Here is a 17,299-nt window from a genome sequence, read left to right on the forward strand (position 1 = left end):
AGTCATTGGATGCAGGGACACTCACATGCCTACCATGCAACATATACCAGTAAAACAAGCTATGTGAAGAGAATAGAATTATGGAGAACAAATGTCCCATTTAAGTCAGCTGTTGTGTGGTATAAATATGCATTCAAATTTTCCATAATAGTTTATATAAGCAATTGCTTTACCTGATTCTAATTAACAAACTTCTGCTTTATTTATGTAAGTGCTATTAGTGGAAATTATTAGGGTAGTTATATATGAAGATTAGGGAAATCTCACTCATTAGCATAGAAATTTGAAGTTAGGGCTAGTTAAGAACAAAAGTTAATTGATGAATCCTTGCTATGCAACTCAGTCTTTGTCATATGAAATATTGAGAATAACATAATGGAGCTTTTTACCTAAAGTTAAGGCAAATAGCTACTCAATGACACAAATACATTCCCCACTACACCTCCACAGCTATCCCAGCTGCTCTTCTGATAATATCTTGAGAGACTATGCTCTGTTGAAGTATAGCAAAAAAGGATTTCACCTTACTGTCTGAATTCACATGGAAGTGGTTTTAATGAAGAAAACAGCCATTGAGACATTATTCATAGTCTGATATTATGTAAAGTTTCAATTGCAAAAAATGTTATTATACAAATATGAATGATAATCAGAATGCAGAACATGTAAAAAAAAAACTAACCAAGCACAAATATTACTTCACTGAAAAAATTGAGTGCTCAAGCTTTCATGTGTTCTGGTTTCAAAATGAATGGTAGAGCCAGGTGACTGGATTGGTCTCAATTTTAAAATGTATTCAGAATACACAACACATGTAATATACTTGATTTATTGTAAATGAGCACACAGGTCAGCCACTAATTGATGTTCATAGAAAGTCCTGCAAATTAAAAGAAAATTGAAAACAAACAATTATTTTGTACTATGATATCTACTGCATGAACACTACTTCCATCTTCTTCTAATTAATAATTAAACTAAGATTTTTTTCCTGAATGTTATAACCATCAAGAAGAGTAACAATCATTAGTGTAGTGTTGGAATTAAGCCTAGAGTAGCAAGAAATTTAATTAGAAATTAAAGAAGAAAATTGTTTAAAACGTCCTGAAGTCATTTCATTTAGAAACTAGCCCTTTCACCTCATGAGTTTGCTAAATTCATGGTCCTTAGATATATAGAGAAAATATAACTTTCTGAAAATATGTAGTTTTCAGGTAAAACATAGTTCATTCAAGGAAACAGTTTCCAGTCATATTTTTTTTTTTCGAGACAGGGTTTCTCTGTATAGCTCTGGCTGTCCTGGAACTCACTTTGTAGACCAGACTGGCCTCGAACTCAGAAATCCGCCTGCCTCTGCCTCCCGAGTGCTGGGATTAAAGGCGTGCGCCACCACGCCCGGCTCCCAGCCATATTTTTTAGTGTGTACTTTTTAGTTTTTGCCCACTTCTCATCAACTAGATGAAAAGAAGTATATATATATATATATATATATATATATATATATATATATATATATTCATCTTCATTGTATCCTAAGTGACATAAACCCATCTGGTAGTCAGTGAGTTTTATAAAGTCTTCTATTATGAGGCACAGGAAGAGGTAAAAGCACAATCCTGCCAGTCTGTAGAAAAAATATGTGTTGCTATGGCTGGCTGTTCTCTTCTCAGGGCACAGAGCTTGGCAGTTAAGTCAGTAAGTAAAGGACAGAGGCATAGGATGGGCAGGGATACTCTATCCCCTGTGGAGAAGCTGTCAATGGATGACATAACAAAATCCACAGGCACTGTGAGATGGCTGCTTGCATGTTGGCTCTCCTGGAGAAACTAATCAAGCAGAAAAATAGCGTTTAAGTTTTCAATATATATGTGCTTACTTGCTTAGAAGTGTAAAGCAAGCTTGGAGAGGCAAGACACTCAATAAAATTTATCAGGATGTGCAGCTTAGAGTATTAACGAGACTGAGAAATGAAAACAAATACCAAATGTATCCAGCAATTGAAACTGGCTCAGAAGAAGAAATAATTTTCTTTCTTTCCTACATTTGAATAATGATTACAAGGTATTTTTTTTTATCATTTTAGTCTTTGCTTTGGATGATCTTAATAAATGACTTGTTAACTATTGATGTTGCCTTCATATTTTGTTACTTAATCCCATAACAGTTATGTGAAATAGATTAAAATATTAAATATTTTGAAGAGGCAAATATGACAGAATTGAAATAATTTTGACCAGTGTTTCTGTCATATAGAGTAAATTTCTTCATAATAAAAAAGTTCTCTTTAAACTAGCAAGAATGAAATTTATGTTAAGAAAGTGTCTATATCCAATTTTATGTTAAAGCACTCGCAATATACATGCATTTTGCTCTATGAATATATTCATTTTAATTAATGCTTTTGTTATTTGTTCTTATTTTAGGAAATTCTAGACTGTTTTTTAAAATAACAAGGAGATTCTAAAATTGGTAGGGAACTATAAAGTCAGCATCAACAAGGCTGTGAGGAAGACTATAAGTGTCAGAAGATGGGAGCCATACTGTGAAAAGCTGACATGTCTATCACAATCACAAACTCAGAATAACTCTTGTTACCTGTATGAAACCTACATATTATCAAGACCTACAAATTCTGGCAAAGAAAGTATACTTAGTTTTCCAGGTCTGATTCCTTATTGAGGAGCTAATGGATAGGGGTCAGGGAGAATTTTTTTTCTTTTTTAAGAATATAGCAACTGATAAGTTTTCCTTGTCCAAATAAGCAACACTAATTATAGTAGTGAGTATCAATATGAAAAGACATGGAAAATTGTGACAGGCCATTAGGCCTACAGAGCTTGAAACCAGACCAAATGCGAGCATTGCAAAGGGGAAGTGGACACAAAGTCATAACCATAAACAAACAAACAAACAAACCAAAACAACAAAAAAACTTTATTTGCAATTGATATCTGCTAGGATAGAAAGCAGTAGTCTTTAATGCAGTGTCACTGAATAAATCAACTGTTTTTTGATTATCATTTGGTTTTACTCTGTATTGGTTTGCTTCATTTTTGAACAAGAGAGAGAGAGAGAGAGAGAGAGAGAGAGAGAGAGAACAAGTTTGTGTGTGGGTTATAGAAACAGGCAGATAGGTAGGAAGGATTTTGGATGTGAGAATAGGGGAAAGAATATAATAAAAATATATTGTATAGAAAAGTAAATCAGAAGAAAAATATAGTTTCATTCCAAGAATACAAATATGGCACAATACATGCTACTCAATAAACTTAATGCAGTATATAAGAAAAATTAAAAACAAAAATCCCATGATCATACCCAAACATACAAAAAGTACCTTTTGAATAAATTTGAAACACATGATTTAAAAATACTGGGGAGAAAAAAAAATGGAACATATACATGTGTTCTCAACAGAGGAGAGCCTATATATAATCACCCTCTAGAAAATATAACACTGAATATGAAAGAATGTAAAGATTTTTTGTAAAATCTCCCCAAAGATAAAGTGTCCACACTTTCCACTAATTAAATAGAGTAAAGCTGTGCCAGAGCAAAGGGTAAGAGGAAGTGGAGAATAAAATTAAAAATAATACGGAAATATTTTGTATCTTTATGTGTTTAAAAGACAAAAAAAAACTATCAAAATACTTACAAATTTGATGAATACTTTCAACAATGTATCAGGAAACAAAATAAGAAGCAAGTATTAGTAACTCTTCTGTAAGTGAGTAATAAATGTAGTAAGATACGCTGAGAAAGGAATCACAGTCCCCATAATCAAAGCAAAACAAAACAAACAAGCAAACAAACAAACCAATAAAACAACTAAAATATAATTCTGGAATGAACCTAACCAAGGAGGGAAAGAGGTACAAGGAAATTTAGAAAATATCTGTTTGTTGGTTGGTTTTGGTTTCATTTCTTATTAGATATTTTCTTTATTTACATTTCACATGTTATCCCCTTCCTAGTTTTTCCTCTGAAAACCCCCTATCCCCTTCCCCTCCCCCCTCCCCAACCCACCCACTCCCATTCCTGGTCCTGGCATTCCCATATACTGGGGCATAGAACCTTCACAGGACCAAGGGCCTCTCCTCCCATTGATGACCGACTAGGCCATCCTCTGCTACATATATAGCTAAAGCCACAAGTTCCACCATGTGTTTTCTTTGATTGGTGGTATAGTTTCAAGGAGCTCTGGGGGTACTGGTTAGTTCGTATTGCTGTGCCTGTTTTAAATTAAGGGTTTGCTGCTGTGAATAGACATTATGATCAAGGAACCTCTTATAAGGTCATTTAATTGTGCCTGGCTTACAGGTTCAGAGGTTCAGTCCATTATCATCAAGATGGGAATGTGGCAGTATACAGGCAGGCATGGTGCAGGCAGAGCTGAGAGTTCTACATCTTCATCTGAAGGCTGCTAACAAAATACTGACTTCCAGGCAGCTAGGATGAGGGTCTTAAAGCACACACCCACAGTGACACACATACTTCAATAGAGCAACACCTCCCAACAGTGCCACTCTCTGGACCAAACATATACAAACCATCACATTTTACTCCCTGGCCCCCATAGGCTTGTTCAAACACATGAGTCTATGGGGGGGCCATATTTATCCATAACAAAAATTTAAAAATACATTTAGTCCAACTTCCAAAATCCCCATGACCAATAGCAGTATCAACAATGTCAAAAGTCCAAAGTTCAAAGTCTCTTCCGAGATTCATCCAGTCACTTAAGAAGTGTAATCTCCAAAGCAAGACAGAAAACCAGCCTGGCAAACTCCAAACTGAATCTCCATGTCTGATGCCAAAGTGGTCTTCAGATCTCCAACTACTTTTTTAGTTTTGTTGACTGCCACATACTTTTCTCCTGGGCTGTTTCCACTCTGTTAGGAGCTTTCCTCAGCAGACAGACTATGGCTTTGGCTTCTCAAACATCATGGAGTCTGAAGGTGTCTTCAATGTTACAATTTTTTCTTTCAATGTCTGGTGTCCATACATGATCTTTTGGGCTCTTCCAAAGGGCTGGCATCACTTTTCCAGCTCTGCCCTCAGTAACACTCTTAGATCAGGCTGATCCACTCCACTGTTGCTGCTATTCTTGGTGATCATCCCATGGTACTGGCATCTCCAATACACTGGGGTCTTCTGCTGCAACTAGGTTTCACCAATAGCCTCTCATAAGCTCTCTTCATGGTGAAAAGTCTCAAATCCTTTGCATGACCACTTCATTCCTGGGCCATCAACTGCAACTGAGGCTTCACCTTCACCAATGGCCTTCCACTGCCTTCCATAGTGCCGACCTTCAGATGCTCTTCAAGACCCCTTTGTGCCTTCAAAACGAGTACTACCTGGGTGACTCTTACACATTACCATGTACAGTTGTAGCATGAGGTACACAGCAATATCCCGGTCCCTGGAACTAACTTCTGTCATAATTAGGCTTTTCCTGCTGTGAACAGATACCATGATCAAGGCAACTCTTATATGGACAAAATTTAATTGAGGCTGGCTTACAGATTCAGAAGTTCAGTCCATTATCATCAAGGTGGAAAGGTAGCAACTTCCAGGCAGTTATGGGGCAGGCAGAGCTGAACATTCTATGTCTATGATGCTAGCTGAATATTAGCTTCCAGGCTGCTTGGATGAGTCTTTTTTTTTAATTATTTTTTAATTAGGTATTTTCTTCATTTACATTTCTAATGCTACCCCAAAAGTCCCCCAAACCCTGCCCCCCAACCCCCCACTCCGACTTCTTGGCCCTGGCGTTCCCCTGTACTGAGGCATATAAAGTTTGCAAGAGCAATGGGCCTCTCTTTCCACTGATGGCAACTAGGTCATCTTCTGATACATATGCAGATAGAGACACAAGCTCTTAATGCCCATATCCACAGTGACACGCCTACTCCAACAGGGCCATATCTCCCAATGGTGCCACTCCCTGGGCCAAGTATACAAACCATCACAACACCATTGAAATAAATTTAGGACTACATTGGATGGTAGGAAGAGGTTCCACATATTCATGGAGCCACAGAATTAATATTGTAAACATTGCAAAATCTTGTGGCTATAAATGTAGTCTCCATCAAAATTTCAATTATACTCCTCACAGAAATTGTGAAAACAATCTTAAAATTAACACAGATTCTCACTTGCTCCCAATATCAAGGCAACATAACAATAGAAACAATTGTAGAGATAGCACAATAATCATTAAAAATTTGTCACATTACTCACATATTAACACAGTGCAAAAAATCCTTGCATAAAATCTAGCACTAAGCAAATGGAATAGAATTGAGGACAAGGAAATAAAGCCAGGAAGCTACAAATGTTAACTACAAATGTTATCCAAAACATACATTCGAGGTTTGACATATTTTGAGGTGTGAAATATATAGTTGATATATAATTAAACATATATGCATATACAAAATTAAATACACACACACACAGACACACACACATATGAGTATGTATATACATTGATTAATAGCAGTTACCTACTGCCGGGTATGGTGGTGCACGCCTTTAATCCCAGCACTTGGGAGGCAGAGGCAGATGGATTTCTGAGTTTGAGGCCAGCCTGCAGGTCTACAGAGTGAGTTTCTGGAAGCCAGGGCTGCACAGAGAAACCCTGTCTCAAAAAACCAAAAAAGCAAAACAAAACAAAACAAAACCCGGGACTGCAGCTAAGTCTTATGACTTGCACCTGACTTCCTCATACACCTGAAAACAGCCACCATCATTGTGAGAGGGGCACAGGTGCACCATGATGCTGGCGGTGTAAACAAGTCCATATTTGGTGGAGACATGCCCCTGCCGCCCTGATTGGCTGAAGCTGGGTGCCTGGTGAGGTGACGTGGCCTGCTGTGAGTAGATGGGGACTGAGAGTATATAAGAATGAGAGGCCTGGGGTTCGGGGGAGAAAGATGGGGAGAAAAAGATGAAGCGAGAGAGGTGAAGACTGAAGTTTGCTGAATAAACTGCTGTTGGAAGAACTGATGGTCCTGTCGTTCTTGCTGGTCGAGAGCAGACACGACAAAAAACAAACAAACAAACAAAATAGCAGTTACCTACTAAATATCTACTTATTATCACCTGAAATTATAAACTATAAATAGACATTACTCATATTCATAAAGTTTTATAAGCTGTCTCTTGTTGCCTGAGATTTGAAATCTATTATTCTTCCTTCCTTCCTTCCTTCCTTCCTCCCTTCCTTCCTTCCTTCCTTCCTTCCTTCCTTCCTTCCCCCTTTCTCTTTCTCTCTCTCTCTCTCTCTCTCTCTCTCTCTCTCTGTCTTTCTTTCCTAAATCATATCTCTTTTAATTTTTCATAAGAATACATCAGTGGGTGTATCAAATGAAAATATTTGAGTATCTGTTTTAGGAGCTGGAAAGATCCTTCAGTGATTATGAGCATTGATTTCTCTTCCAGAGAACTGGAGTTGAATTCCTGACGTCCACATGGCAGGACATTAATCTCTGCAACGTTAGTTCCAGAAGATGTACTGCCCACTTCTGGCCTCAGTGGAAACCGCTTGCACATGCTACAACTGCACACAGGCAAAACACCAATCATAAAACAGAAAGTAATATTTTAAATATTGATTTTATTGTGGTACTTTCCACAACTGTTAAGTTACTTAATTCAGCTGAAAACTAGTTAATAGATAAAGAAAACATTATATACACACAATTATTATTTTTACATAAAAATGATACTCTATTTTTAGGAAAAATTATGTAGGTAGGTATCATTTTAAGAAAAAATAAATGAGCATGACCTTTTAAAGACAAAAATCCCAAGACATAAAAGGGTCCTTGTCATTACTTTGTTCTTTAAGTTCTTAGACATAAAAATAAAAATCTGACTTTTGTCAATGCTGAAATACTCATAATAATAAATTTATCACTAAGTTCTTTGTGGTTACCACCCTTAGATGAGAAATTTAATATATACAAACTAGCTACTTTTGAAAAAAGCTTTCTGTTTATTTAGCATGTGCATTTGAGTTGAGTTGGATACAGGAGGTTTGTTTAGTAGATATAAATGCTGTAGTTACAAGTCTTTTTTGTTTGGTTTGCTTTGAATTAACAAAAGATGATGTCAAGAATCTTTATTAGGATTGGTGATATGGTTCAGCAGGTCAGGAGACTTGATGCTGAACTTGAAACCCAAGCTAGATCCTTTAGACTGACATGGTGGCAGGAGTGATAACCTATTTTTCATAGGTAGTTCTCTGACCTCTTCATGTGTGTCCATATTGAGACACACATAGGTGCATGCATACACACACATACTTACATACAAACACAGACCAAATAAACATAATACCTACTTTAAGATATATCTTCTAATACAAAAGAAAACAAGATCAAAATCATACCTTGTTTTATAAACATTAATTTGTGACTCCTATTAGAACCTTAATTACATATATTTTTGCAGTAGATACAGAAGTGTTCTAAAATGTCCATTTTAATTTTGACCCATTCAGTAGTAAACATATCTGACGTAGAAATAAAACAAGAAAAGAATATCAACACTATACAATCTATGATTATATTTTTCATACTAAATTAAAGTATGGACAAACACAGCTTTATACCATTTCCAATATTTGTCATAAAATAATTTTACTTTTTAAAACATTAATATTTGTGTAAGACTAATAAAACACAATTTTGTATGCTTGTGTCAGGTACGTCATAAAAAATTAGACTTGTATATTTGTTTGTTGTTGTTTTTGCTTATCAGTAAGTACATACCATGTGTATTCTTTTGTGATTGGATTACCTCACACAGAATGATATTTTCTAGTTCCATCCATTTGCCCAAGAGTTTTATGAATTCATTCTTTTTAATAGCTGAGTAGTATTCCATTGTGTAATACCACATTTTCTGTATCTATTCCTACTTTGAGCTACATCTAGCTCCAACCACATAAGTAGCAGAGGATGGCCTGTTGGTAATCAATGGGAGGAAAGGCCCTTGGTCCTGTGAAGGCTCTAAGCCCCAGTGTAGGGCAATGCCAGGGCCAGGAAGAAGGAGTGGGTGTGTTGGTGAGCAGGGGGGTGGGGGGGATAGGGAGTTTTCAAAGAGGAAACCAGAAAGGGGATAATATTTGGAATGTAAATAAAGAAAATAATAATAAAATAATAATAATAATAAACCATAGTTCAATCCCCCAAAAAAAAGAAAAAAAAGAAAGAAAAATGAAAAAGAAAGAAAGAAAGAAAAAGAAATTGGTATCAGACAGTGTATAATTGTTATGAGTGTATTATTGCTGTCACTAGCCTGACTAAGATGTTTTCTGGAAAAATACATAAGACTTTTAGATTTTACACTAGAATATGGTAAAATTATGTAAGCAGTGTTCAACAGGGCATCCGGATAGGAGCTTGAAAGACAGAGAGCATTATGAACTAAACAGTCTCAGCTCCAGAGCTTTCAGAGGGGAAGAATATTATCAACTGACCTAGAGAATGTGGTTGTCTTCTGTACTTGTCCAAATTTTTTACCTAAGGTTAAATTTTAAAGTTTTGGATTATTGTCTTTGGTAAAGGCAATTACAAAACAGCCTAATATTCCCATTGTTACATCTTTACTTGTAATACCTCTTTTACAAGTCTACAATGATAAAGAAAGAACAGGGCAATTATATATATGTATGTATATGTGTATGTATGTATATGTGTATGTAATAATATATATATATATATTATTGTACTGGCTGGTTTTGTGTTTCAACTTGACACAAGCTGGCATTATCACAGAGAAAGGAATCCCCCTTGAGGAAACGCCTCCATGAGATCCAGATGTAAGGCATTTTCTCAATTAGTGATCAAAGGTGGGAGGGCCTATTGTGGGTGGTGCCATCTTTGAGGTGGTAGTCTTACTGGTATAGTGACAGACAAGTAGACCAATGGAATAGAATGGAAAACCCAGAAATGAAGCCACACACCTATGGTCACTTGAACTTCAACAAGGGAGCTAAAACCATCCAGTGGAAGAAAGACAGCATTTTCAACAAATGGTGCTGGCACAACTGGTTGTTATCATGTAGAAGAATGCAAATTGATCCATTCCTATCTCCTTGTACTAAGGTCAAATCTAAGTGGATCAAGGAACTTCACATAAAACCAGAGACACTGAAACTTATAGAGGATAAAGTGGGGAAAAGCCTTGAAGATATGGGCACAGGGGAAAAATTCTTGAATAGAACAGCAATGGCTTGTGCTGTAAAATCGAGAATTGACAAGTGGGACCTCATAAAACTGCAAAGCTTCTGCAAGGCAAAAGACACCATCAATAAGAGAAAAAGACCACCAACATATTGGGAAAGGATCTTTACCTATCCTAAATCAGATACGGGACAAATATCCAATATATATAAAGAACTCAAGAAGGTGGACTCCAGAAAATCAAATAACCCCATTAAAAAATGGGGCTCAGAACTGAACAAAGAATTCTCACCTGAGGAATACCGAATGGCAGAGAAGCACCTGAAAAAATGTTCAACATCCTTAATCATCAGGGAAATGCAAATCAAAACAACCCTGAGATTCCACCTCACACCAGTCAGAATGGCTAAGATCAAAAATTCAGGAGACAGAAGATGCTGGCGAGGATGTGGAGAAAGAGGAACACTCCTCCATTGTTGGTGGGATTGCAAGCTTGTACAACCACTCTGGAAATCAGTCTGGCGGTTCCTCAGAAAATTGGACATAGTACTTCCAGAGGATCCAGCAATACCTCTCCTGGGCATATATCCAGAGATGTCCCAACCGGTAAGAAGGACACATGCTCCACTATGTTCACAGCAGCCTTATTTATAATAGCCAGAAGCTGGAAAGAATCCAGATGCCCCTCAACAGAGGAATGGATACAGAAATTATGGTACATTTACACAATGGAGTACTACTCAGCTATTAAAAAGAATGAATTTATGAAATTCCTAGCCAAATGGATGGACCTGGAGGGCATCATCTTGAGTGAGGTAACACAATCACAAAGGAACTCACACAAAATGTATTCACTGATAAGTGGATATTAGCCCAAAACTTAGGATACCCAAGATATAAGATACAATTTGCTAAACGCATGAAACTCAAGAAGAATGAAGACCAAAGTGTGGACACTGTGCCCCTTCTTAGAATTGGGAACAAAACAATCATGGAAGGAGTTACAGAGACAAAGTTTGGAGCTGTGATGAAAGGATGGACCATCTAGAGACTGCCATATCCAGGGATCCATCCCATAATCAGCTTCCAAACGCTGATATTATTGCATACACTAGCAAGATTTTGCTGAAAGGACCCAGATATAGCTCTCTCTTGTGAAACTATGCTGGGGCCAAACAAACACAGAAGTGGATGTCACTGTCAGCTATTGGATGGATCACAGGGCTCCCAATGGAGAAGCTAGAGAAAGTACCCAAGGAGCTAAAGGGATCTGCAACCCTATAGTTGGAACAACATGATGAACTAACCAGTACCCTGGAGATCTTGTCTCTAGCTGCATATGTATGGAAAGATGGCCTAGTCGGCCATCACTGGAAAGAGAGGCCCATTGGACTTGCAAACTTTATATGCCCCAATACAGGGGAATGCCAGGGCCAAAAGAATGGGAATGGGTGGGTAGGGAAGTGGGGGGGGGTATGGGGGACTTTTGGGATACCATTGGAAATGTAATTGAGGAAAATACGTTAAAAAAAAAAAAGCAAGCCAGGGGAAACAAGCCAGTAAATAATGTCCCTCCGTGGCCTCCACATGAGCTCTGCTTTCTGAACAGCTTCAGTCCCAGTCTTAACTTCCTTTAGTGATGAACAGCAATGTGGAAGTGTAAGCTGAATAAATCTTTTTCTCCCCAACTTAAAGATTTAATGTTTCAAAAAAAAAAAAGCACTAAGACATTAATGCTGGAGTCAAAACTGATGTTAAAAAAAGACAAAGAGAAGACTGACATAAAATGCAATAAAAGGATTGGTGCTCGTGAGGCCAGCTTATGCTCTAACTTGGGAAAAGAAAAGGCCTGAGAACTTTTCAACTGCTAAAATGCAACAAAGAAAATCTTATGCAAATGTAGTTCAAGAAAGGAGCTGTTCTCTATCACAAGCAGGCAGCATAGCTAGACAACCAAATCTAAAAGATTTAGATGCATGAATTCTACACAAATAATGGGTTTGTGGACTCTTCCTATATGTTAATGGAGGGCAGGCCTGTATCTAGGGAGGCCCTGAATATAGTTCCTCAGAGACTATTGAATGAAGCTTTGGAGATGAAGCCTGGAATTGTGTTGGAAACATGATATTAGAGGTGTGAGAGCCATAGTGTATCTTCTAGGGGAAGCTACATATGAAGAATGGAATGAGCCAAAAGAGAGAAGTATGTTGAAGTAGGTAAAGCTGGAAGAACAGTCACTTTCAACAGTAGACAGAGAACTTCAGGGTTTAGAGTTTGCCTTCCTGAGTTTGATTCAGCTGTGCATTGGCCCTGAATTTCTTCACTACATTCTCACTCTTCCATTTTGAGTGGTAATACATGTTCTGTGCAGTTATATATTGAAAGTATGTAATCTATATTTTCATTTTACAATTTACTATGAAAATATAGAGGGGCTACAATTAAGAAATTGCCTTGCTTCTCAGAAGAGATTTAATACTTTGAAGCAGTGTTGAGATTATAAAGTTTTACTGGGAGATTTGAAATTAGAAAAAAATGCATTTAAACATAAGATGGGGACTAAGATGGAGAATGTGGTAGTTTTTACTGAGATATGCATCAGACTTCTCCGTTATTTGAATACTTGGGCTTCAGCTGGTGATTGTTTGAGCAGGATTAGGATCAGTGGCCTTGTTGGTATGTTTAAGGTTTCAAAACCTGTGATTTGTGCAAACATTTTTGTGCAGAGCAATTTTATATTTATATTATAATAATTGCCATCTGTTTACTATTATACTTCTTTCATTAATCCTTCCAAATTAACCACACGTGGAATATCACCAACATATAATGTATATACTCTGACACATGTCAAGTAGTTTCAACTAAAGTATTTTGACATTGTGTTATATTGTATTAAAGTTATAGCTCTCCCACATTCAGTTCATGGACACATTCATCTTATAACTGAAATATTCTCTCTTAACGTTGTTTTATAAAACATTTCCCCATTGTGTGTGAAGGGGTGCTTGTTGCTAAAAAGCTAAAAATGAAGTCACAGATTTAAATTGCTATTGGTGTACCTTTTATTTTAATAAGTACTTATTTGATAATTAACATGATAATTCATACTGTAGAAAAAAATTAATTGTGGACCTCCTAATGTGCTGTTATTTCCTAGGCTCTTTTCATCTTAACAAAATGTGCATCTCTGAATTAAGCAGAACAACAACAGAAAACATACCCAGAGATCTGAGAGGAAGTTTGTCAGATGTAGTATGATTGCAGCATTATTTTAAACCTGAGATTATATATAAAGATATGCCAGGAGAAAAAGACTTGAATTCTTTTTATTTACTTTGGCTATCTCTTGCTCCCTTCCAGAAAGATAATCAAAACTTTGTTTTTTATTGTTATTATGACATATCCTACTGCTGTCACGAAGTCTTCGTCACTTCTCTTCATTCTGAGAGTCTGTCTAGTTCAGTTTTTTTTGCAGAATTTGGATGAGAAACCTTTATGTAGAGTGGGTCTTTCAAGCAACACCAGACCACTGAGTTAATTTAAGTATTTTTCTTTCTTTAATTACATAAGAATGTCTCTATGCAATATGTTCTGATATGATTTTCCATCTCCCAACTCCTCTGAGATCTTCTATAAATCCCCTAACCCTTTGAGTTAAGGCTAGTCCTAAGGCTAGCCCTCAGATACATTGTGTCTATGTGTGTGAGCTAATTATTACAGTTGCTTTCTGAGAGAAAATGTCTATCACAAATACTTTATGTCTCCAAAATAGTAGTGATAGCAGTTTTAACAACATGAATATTCTAGTTAATTTAAAGTTATGGGGGCTGATGAGATGGCTCAATGGTTAAGAGCACTAACTGCTCTTCCGAAGATCCTGAGTTCAAATCCTAGAAACCACATGGTGGCTCACAACCATCTGTAAAGAGATCTGATGCCTTCCTCTGGTGTATCTAAAGACAGCTGTAATGCACTTTCATATAATGATAAATCTTTGGGCTGGAGCAGGGCCCAAGCAAGCAGAGGTTCTGAGTTCAATTCCCAGCAACCACATGATGGCTCACAACCATCTATACAGCTTCAGTGTCCTCATATACATAAAATAAATAAATACATCTTTAAAAAACATAAAATTGTAACTAGTAAACAGCATTATAAATAGTCATTCTTAGCTTGCCTTTGAGTTCCAGGTCTACTAAAGCTGTCACTTTAATATAAAGCATAATTTTCATAAGTATTCGGCTTGTTCTTTTAAAGTGGAGAGAAAATTTGAAAGACTTCCACTTGTAAATGAAAATTTTTATTTAGATTAACACCTTTATTTTTAAATTTCATTTCATCATGTTGTGTGCCAGAGTGAGAGAGTTGGGTGGGGGCAAGCTCATGAATGCCAAGTTGTGTACTGAAGGTCATAGAACAGTTTTGAATACATTGTTCTCTTTTGGTGGCAGGCACTTTTAACTTCAGAATAATCCCTCCAGCTTGGAAATTTTAACATTAATACAATATATGGATCTCCAAGGAAATGGAAGGAATGAAAATATGGGGATTTTTTTTTAAATGAGTGAATGGAGTTTCTTCCTTTTAAAGGCTCTGCCAGAGTCTGGCAAATACAGAGGAGGTTGATCACAGCCAACCATTGGACTGAGCACGGGGTCCCCAGTGGAGGAGTTAGAGAACAGAATGCAGGAGCTGAAGGGGTTTGCAACCCATAGGAAGAACAACAATATTAACCAACCAGACCCTCCAGAGCTCCCAGGGACTAAAACACCAACCAAAGTATACATAATGGGCCCCATGGCTCCAGCTGCATATGCAGTAGAGAATGGCCCTGTCAGACATCAATGGAAGTAGAGGCCCTTGTTCCTGGGAAAGCGCCATCACCCAGTATAGGGGAATGCCAGGGTGGGGAGGCAGGAGTGGGTGGGTGAGCACCTTCATTGAAGCAGGAGAAGGGAGGATGGGATAGGGGATTTCCAGAGGGGAAGTTGGGAAAGACGATAACATTTGAAATGTAAATAAATAAAATAACCAGTAGAAAAAAAAAAACCATAAAGAAGCATATCGTTTTGGGTTTTCTCAACGAGACAAATCCTTATACTATATGCTGCACAATAACTTTTCTGTTAAATTGAGAGTTTTGTGGTAACCTCTCTAACTTGATGGTTGAACTATTTCTCTCTTTCAAATGTTTTTTTATAATACCTTGATACAGTACGGCCATAGAAACTGTACCTTCTAATGATGGGGCAATGTCCTTTGAAGGACATTAGTTCCCAGCTGGCAATTTTCCTATAAAACTTTTAGCAGTGTGAACTCCTCAGAGAATTGTGTAATAAATCATTAGATATTAGAAATCATTAGTTCTTTGTGGAATTTTTGAAGTTAAATTTTATTCCTGAGTCACCTCAATCAGACTGTAAAGAAATATTAAACTAGGTTTTTCTACATTTGATTTTTACAGGTAATATCCTTAATTGTTAAAGATACAATTTTGAAAACAATGGCAACACAGTTTTGATATCCTAAAAATTTTGACCTTGTAAAAACCAGTGATGGCCATAAAATGTGCTTCTAATTATAAAGAACTCCTCATGCTTTCTTCTAATCTATTCTATGTTTGAAAACAATTATTTAAAATTTTAGAGATATGACTATGTGTTCAAGATAGTCACTTAAGCTTTGCTAATTTAAGGAGTCATATGAAAATTGTTGAGCTAAAAGCCTGCATATAATTGAATTATGGTCTCCAATATTCTTCAGTGTTTTTTGTCCTCTGGTATTCATTTTTCAGAAACCAGATTGCTCTTTCAAAACCTCTAATCAAACACAAATATTTGAAGATTCAAGTTGGAACTTTTTCTGGGTATATTCCTAGGAGAGGTATTGCTTGATCTTCTAGTAGTACTATGTCCAATTTTCTGAGGAACCACCAGACTGATTTCCAGAGTGGTTGTACCAGCTTGCAATCCCACCAGCAGTGGAGGAGTGTTCCTCTTTCTCCACATCCTCGCCAGCATCTGCTGTCACCTGAATTTTTGATCTTAGCCATTCTGACTGGTGTGAGGTGGAATCTCAGGGTTGTTTTGATTTGCATTTACCTGATGATTAAGGATGTTGAACGTTTTTTCAGGTGCTTCTCAGCCACTTGTTATTCCTCAGTTGAGAATTCCTTGTTTAGCTCTGTACCCCATTTTTTAATAGGGTTATTTGATTTTCTGGAATCCAGCTTGTTGAGTTCTTTGTATATATTGGATATTAGTCCCCTATCAGATGTAGAATTGGTAAAGATCCTTTCCCAATCTGTTGGTGGCCTTTTTGTCTTATTGACAGTGTCTTGTGCCTTACAGAAACTTTACAATCTTATGAGGTCCTATTTGTCGATTCTTGATCTTATAGCACAAGCCATTGATGTTCTGTTCAGGAATTTTACCCCTGTGCCTATATCTTCAAGGCTATCATCCAAAGGGAGAGAATATATATATATATATATATATATATATACACACACACACACACACACACACACACACACACATATATATATATATATATATATATATATATATATATATATATAAAACCTAGAATCTCTAGCCAATGTATGCATATCAATTACCAGATAATGAAAGAGTAATTTACACAGAGGTGGAAAATACAGGATATAAGTCTGTGAGAGTAGCAATGTATCTTCTGATAAGGGTAGAGAGATAATATCTTGATAATCTGAAGATTCAAAGTTCTCAGCTTCAGTAGGGTCCTCACACATATCTCCACTCTCAGGTATGTGGTCCCATTATTTACCAATTAATGCCCTCACCAACAGCTTCCATGCATAAGATTTGCAATTGTATTGCAATTTAGCCAATCTTGTAGGGAAAGCTTCCCTTTGATTTTCCACAACTTGGAAAGTCACCTTGATTCTGTGACTTCTTGAAAAGAAGATTTTCTTCTAGAGAACACCTAGAAAACTTTAGATGGTTAGTGGTGATCTTGAATCTCCCAGTTTTATCTTTGAGTTTATTGTTATTCTTGGTCATCATATCCTAAGAAGGTAGAAGCTGGTTAGTTTTATAACTGTTCTCACTCTTTCTCAT

Source organism: Mus caroli, unplaced genomic scaffold, assembly GCF_978045245.1.
Source record: "Mus caroli unplaced genomic scaffold, Mus_caroli_1 scaffold_3, whole genome shotgun sequence".
Lineage (NCBI taxonomy): Eukaryota > Metazoa > Chordata > Mammalia > Rodentia > Muridae > Mus > Mus caroli.